Source organism: Triticum aestivum, chromosome 6D, assembly GCF_018294505.1.
Source record: "Triticum aestivum cultivar Chinese Spring chromosome 6D, IWGSC CS RefSeq v2.1, whole genome shotgun sequence".
Lineage (NCBI taxonomy): Eukaryota > Viridiplantae > Streptophyta > Magnoliopsida > Poales > Poaceae > Triticum > Triticum aestivum.
This window is the reverse complement of record NC_057811.1, coordinates 290852739-290859328: the sequence shown is the minus strand read 5'-3', so window position 1 is coordinate 290859328 and position 6590 is coordinate 290852739.

Here is a 6590-nt window from a genome sequence, read left to right as displayed (position 1 = left end):
CATAGTTTTCACTAGAGGCTTCTCTCTCAAACACATAGCATATGGTGGGTGAACAAATTACTGTTGGGCAATTGATAGAAAAGCGCATAGCTATGACGATATCGAAGGCAATGATCATGTATATAGCCAGGCATCACGTCCGAGATAAGTAGATCGGCTCCTGCCTGCATCTACTACTAATACTCCACCCATCGACCGCTATCCAGCATGCATCTAGGGTATTAAGTTGATAAAAACAGAGTAACGCCTTAAGCAAGATGACATGATGTAGACAAAGTAAACTCAACTAATATGAATAAACCCCATCATTTTACCCTTAATGGAAACAATACAAATACATGTCTTGTCCCTTTCTGTCACAGCAATAGAGCACCGCAAGATTGAACCCATCACAAAGCACCTCTCTCACTGAAGGTAAATCAATCTAGTTGGCCAAACCAAACGGATAGATCGGAGAGAAATACAAAGTTATAACAATCATGCATAATAACGTTCAGAAAAGACTCAATTATTTCTCACGAATATTCAGATCATAAACCCATAATTCATCGAATCCCAACAAACACACCGCAAAAGAAGATTACATCAGATAGAACTCTAACAACATCGAGGAGAACATTGTAGTGAAGATCAAAGAGAGAGAAGAAGACATCTATAGGTCTGTGCTGAAGTACTCACGCATCATCGGAAGGCAGAAAGGATGATGTAGAAGCCCTCCGTGGTCGATTTCCCCTCTGATAGAGTATCGAAGAAGGCCTATAGAGGGGATCGCGGAAGAACAAAAGCTTGCGGTGGCGGAAAAAGTGTTTCGGGTGGCTCTCTAGTATATTGGGAATATTTGGGAATTTACAGAGGTAGAACTAGGTCAAGAGGTGCCACGAGGGACCCACAAGCTCAGGGGTGCCCCCCTGAGGTGCGCCTAGTGAGCTTGTCACTCCCTCGTGACTCTTCTGGTCTTCTCCCGAACCTGTGTGGGTCCCTTCTGGTCCAGAAAAAATTAATCCAAAGAATTTTCTCCATTTGGACTCCGTTTGACATTGATTTTTTGAAAATCCAAAAATAAGCAAAAAACAACAACTGGCACTAGGCACTAGTTGATAGTTTAGTTCCAAAAAATGATATAAAATAACATATAAATGCATATAAAGCATCCAAGATTGATACTATAATAGCATAGAACAATAAAAAATTATATATACGTTGGAGACGTATCAACATCCCCAAGCTTAATTCATGCTCGTCCTTGAGTAGGTAAATGGTAAAAACATAATTTTTTGATGTGGAATGCTACCTAACATGTCTATCATGCAATCTCTTTGACGCTATAAATATTGAGAAACGATGAAGTAATAACATCAACATAATAATATCCATGAATATAAGAAGCATAGTCATTACGTTTTCAAAATATACGATCCTTGACGAGTGTTATCCACCCTCATTTTATCATGTTGACATGGCATTAACTCCGCCTTCACCACAAAAATATAAAGCACGAGCACCAAGGTGTTAAACCAAGCAATTGGATCATACTTCTAACGCACTTCAACACTTTCAACTCCCACGCAATACATGAGCGTGAGCCATGGACATAGCACTAGGTGGAATAGAATGCGGTGATAGGGATCAATAAGGAGAACTCAAAAAGGGAGAAAGTCTCACATCGATGCGGCTAATCAATGGGCTATGGAGATGCCCATCAATTGATGTCAATGCGAGGAGTAGGGATTGCCATGCAACTGATGCACTAAGAGCTATAAATATATGAAATACTCCAAAAAAATACACTTTCGTGATGATACGTGTTTGTCACAGTAGGTCACATTTTCTGTCATGCATGTACATCCATGACAATTTTATGACAGAATCAAGATAGTCATACTGTCGTAGAAGTGTTCCATGACATTACCAAAATTATCATCACGGAAGTGTCCACTTCCATGACGATAAATCGCGCGTCATAGAAGTGCTTTCGTCAAGGGTGACCGACACGTGGCATCCACCGTAACGGAACACTGTTAAGTTGTCGGGTCCGGTTTTGGATCCGGTAACCCGTTAACAGCCCGGACCAATGGGGATTTTCCACGTGTAAAATACTCATTGGCCAGAGGAAACACGTGTTTGCTCACCGTTGGGACAGATGTCATCCACTCATTGGACAGGAGGCGCCTATGATACGTCGACACGTGGCACGGCCCAACAGAGGCCCATTCCGGTGAAAAGGCCGGCCCAGCTAAAGGCCCACCATGTTTTTTCAGGCACTAGTGGGCTGGCCCATTAACAACCTGCCATGTTTTGGGCCAAATTGAGGCCCATACCAGATCAGGCCCGTTCACAGCCTGCCGTGTTTTGGGCCAAATTACGGCCCATATCGAATCAGGCCCGTTAACAGGCCACTGTTCTTTTGGGCCCATTCTACGATAGGTTTGTATTTCAGCCTGTTAAATGCCCGTTTACCAGTTTGGCCCAATAATAGTTTTGGCCTGTTAGCGGCCTGTGGTGCATCTGGGACGTTGTTGGCCCGGTTTAACTTTAGGCCATTTAACGGCCCATGCAGAAAATGGGCTATTTCTTGTCCGAAGTAACTTTAGGCTTCTTAACGGCCCGTAGTCTTCGTGGATAAATTTCAGCCCAACCGGCCTACCGGCTTGTTAATGGCCCGTGTGACAGTTGGGCCTAATTACAGCCCGCGTTGAATACGGCCTGCTTACAGCCCATCTGATAGTGGCCCGTGACACTTTTAGGCCTATGGCCCGCATAGATATCGGCCTGCTTAAAGCCTAATTTTATTGGGCCAAACGGGCCCAAGATATATTTTGGCCTGTTAACTGCTCGTCCTATTTGGGCCAAACATGGGCCTTAGGCAGTTTCAGCCTGTATTGGCCCGTGAATTTTTCGGCTCAACGCTAGCCCAATCTAGGTTTTAGCCTGTTAAAAGCCCATTGTATTCTCTGGCCCAGCTAGCCAGAACTTTATTCGGCCTGTTAAAGGCGGGAAACAACCATAAGGTTTAGACCTGCTAATGGCCCAAGATGATTATAGGCCCACGTTTTGGCCCATATGAGTAACGGGCCGCCCTGAAGACCGACAACACTGAGATCCACTGAATCTTCCGGCCTAAATTACAGCATACCGACCAAGAATAAACCTAGACTATAGAATAAAGAAATTACATCATATTACATCCCCTCGGCATCGAAGTTCGCCGCCAGTGATAATAAAGGGCAACCAGACAGCAGATTACATAAACTGGGCAGGTCGCCACCAGTGGAAGTTAGCAGGCAGACAAAATAATAGACAAAACCGACATCACTTCAACACAGTTCAAGAAAAGGTTAGCCCGGCCCAGCAGCTGCAGCGCAAGCAGCTTAGCAACCTGATGAGACTGCGCTTCTTTGGCGCTCATATCCACCAACTTAAGCTGCATAGCATCAATAAACGTCATGTACTTACGGTTAATCTTGCATAGAGATTGGAGTTCCAGTCATATTTGAGCGGAAGCATGTATTTCTGCTTGAATTTCAGACTGAAGAAGTCGAACAGATTCAGGCAGCGAATTCATCGAGCTTGTGTCACTGAGTAAGTTTGACACTACATCAAGATGTGACTTCATGGTTGTATGCCTACCCTCAATATGTTTTGCCTTCTCCTCTGGAATATGTGTTAGAGGGACAAACAATGGGTTCGTCTCACTATCAATGTGGCAGTTCTTCCTAGCAGCAGTGTTGTCACCCTGAAAGAGAAACAAGTAGGTAGATAACATGTTTTGCACGTATAAGCATCAGCGCTGTCAATTCATCTCATTTCTTTGTCAGAAATAAAGAGACACAGTTTAAAATAGCATTAACATAATAGGCATTGTTCATAGTTAAGACAGCAGGAAATGGCATTGTGCAGGAGCGGCCAGCTTCACCAGACCACTGGATTACAGATCAAGAACACAAGCATAGATGTAGTTCTAAAAAACGTATAAGCATGAATGGTGAGTGTACTGTCAATTTATACCATTTCATATTGGTAAATAAAGAGACACAATTTAAATAACATTAATATAATATGGCATTGTTCATAGTTGAGACATAGGAGGATATGACATTGTGCTGTTGTTGGTAGTCTCACCACACCACTGGATTACAGATCAAGAACACAAGCATACACATAGTGCTAAAGAAGATAACTTGCTATGTTTAGTTTAATTTAGATGGTACGAATAAGGAACTAGATTGTACAACTAAAGACTGAAATTGAGAACGACAAACTTATGTTTATGTACTTCTACTTTACAAACTCTGAACAAGCAATTTGATGCAGACGACAAAAATAAACATCATTTTCACTCATAGCTATCCAAATATAAACAACAAAGTTTGAAGGCTCGAGGAGAACAAACTTACATTAGTAGTGAAGACAGGCTCTATAAAGGCCTTGTCCATATTGATGGGGGGGGGGGCAATTCAAGAAGTTTACCTCACACTCTTCTTCAAGAGTATTGCCTTTATTCTACATTTGTTAAGAGTAAATATAGATGTGAAAATATAGGAACAAATGGCGATTATTTAACTTAGGATGCAGAGTACAAATGTAAATACAACATACATGCAGAAGACACTGACAAGAGCAATGCGGAGCTAGACTTCTTCAGTAACATTGGTTTTATTCAATATTTTGGCAAGAGTAAATGTAGATCTGATTTGTAGAAAAATGGAGGACAAGGGAAAATAAGCTGCAAAGTGTACATGAAGAACTAACTGACAAATATAAGGACAACATATACTTACAAGAATAATGCAGAACTAAATTTCTTCATAGGCATTGGGTTTATTCTACATTAATTTAAGCATTAATATAGATCTGATAATTTGGAGCGAACAGTGGATAAGCAAGCTATAATGCACAATGATGTCACATAATCCACCAGGTATGAATGTAAGGACAGCGATAGGACAATAGGTACTCACAAGAGCAAAGCAGCGACCAGCATAGTTGCGATATCCTAGGTTTTGCGGCGCTGGTTCTATCGCCAATATACGTCAGGTGCTATGTGATTTCTCCGATAGCACCACCTTTTTCAAGGACTTTGCTTGTACTCCTTCAGGTTCTGCAATCACCCTCTTCCTTTTGGATGTCTGAAACACAAGAACAACATTTGAATGGAAAAACATGGTATGACGACAAATGGAATAGGTGTTGATAATGGATGAGCATGGCATCTTCACATATATCATGAGTAAACTAAGAAGATGGCGGTGCAACGAAGAAAAAGAAATGCAAGACACCTTATGCAAGATATGTGCAACCAATAAAACCTTGCCAAATTAGAACATGCACCTTATTGGGTGAACAGGATAGGCCATCTGCCTTTGACTCCTTGAGCTCAGAATAGTCATTAGGATCATATTCTAAATACAAATCTATAGGTCGGGAGCATGTGGGTTTCATTGCATCCACAATGGACCTCAATCCCTTGATGCCAAGTTTGTTACCCATTGAACTATTCCGCAATATTCTTTTGATGTGCGCATTCTTATATTCATTGTGATCACGTACAATATCTTTAAAGCATGAAAACACAAATAGTAGTGAGTTTATCTTTGTAATGCAGAGGATATTGTAATATAATAGGGGCTCCTTGTAAACCCTTGTGTGCTATCACTGGATTCTGATGAGAGAGCCCATATGTGCTGTAATATGGTGAGTAGATTAATATAATCTGGCACAACTACACAAAAAATAGGCTCCCTGTTGGGGGCCCCAGATGTAAGGATAGTTGGCAGATGATAGGTTCATAATATACCGTATAGAAAGTTTATTGCCAAACCATGATAACGAGAGCACATAGCCAGTAGGCAGATCGTAGTGTAGATAATAGGGGTACACCATAACCACCATAAATAAATAGGGAAATCGGAACTGGCTGGAAAACATAGGGTTTTGCCGCTACTAATATGCAGCCTATCGATCACCTACAGGCCAGCTCTATTTATCTGAAGGCGCACAACTGTTACTATCAGTTTAGTCTATCAAAGACCGCGCGGCTCCCACCATTTCCGGGGTATTATGGTAGACCAACTCAAAGTGCAAAATCATTTAGCAGAACCAGCCCAATAGAGGTGTCGACTGCAGATGTCCCTGCTCCCCTTCCTGACAAGGAACATACTGTGCTTCCCATACAGAACACCGCACGGGCCGCCGGCCAAACCACCGGGCCCCACCGCCTGTGTTCCTCCGCCACCCCCACCCCCACTCCCGCCCCCACCCGCGTCGAGTTTTCTTCTTTCGGCGAGGCCCCACCACCGCCCCCACCCGCGTCGAGTTTTCTTCGTTCGGCGAGGCCCCACCACCGCCCCCACAACCACCGTCCCCACCCGAGGCCCTTCCTTCGCACCAGCGAACTCCGGCGAGCTCTCAAAAATCGACTGACCCAATTTTGAAATTTAGTCTACTGTCATTTAACTAGTGTGGAATATAAAAGGGGAAAACCATAAGCATTGCGAGTATAGTGTTGAGCGTGCCATGGCGGATCTGAAGGTGCAAACCGGACAAAGGCAACTTCGCAACCAATGTTTGCTTTCAACTAACAAGTAAGTGAT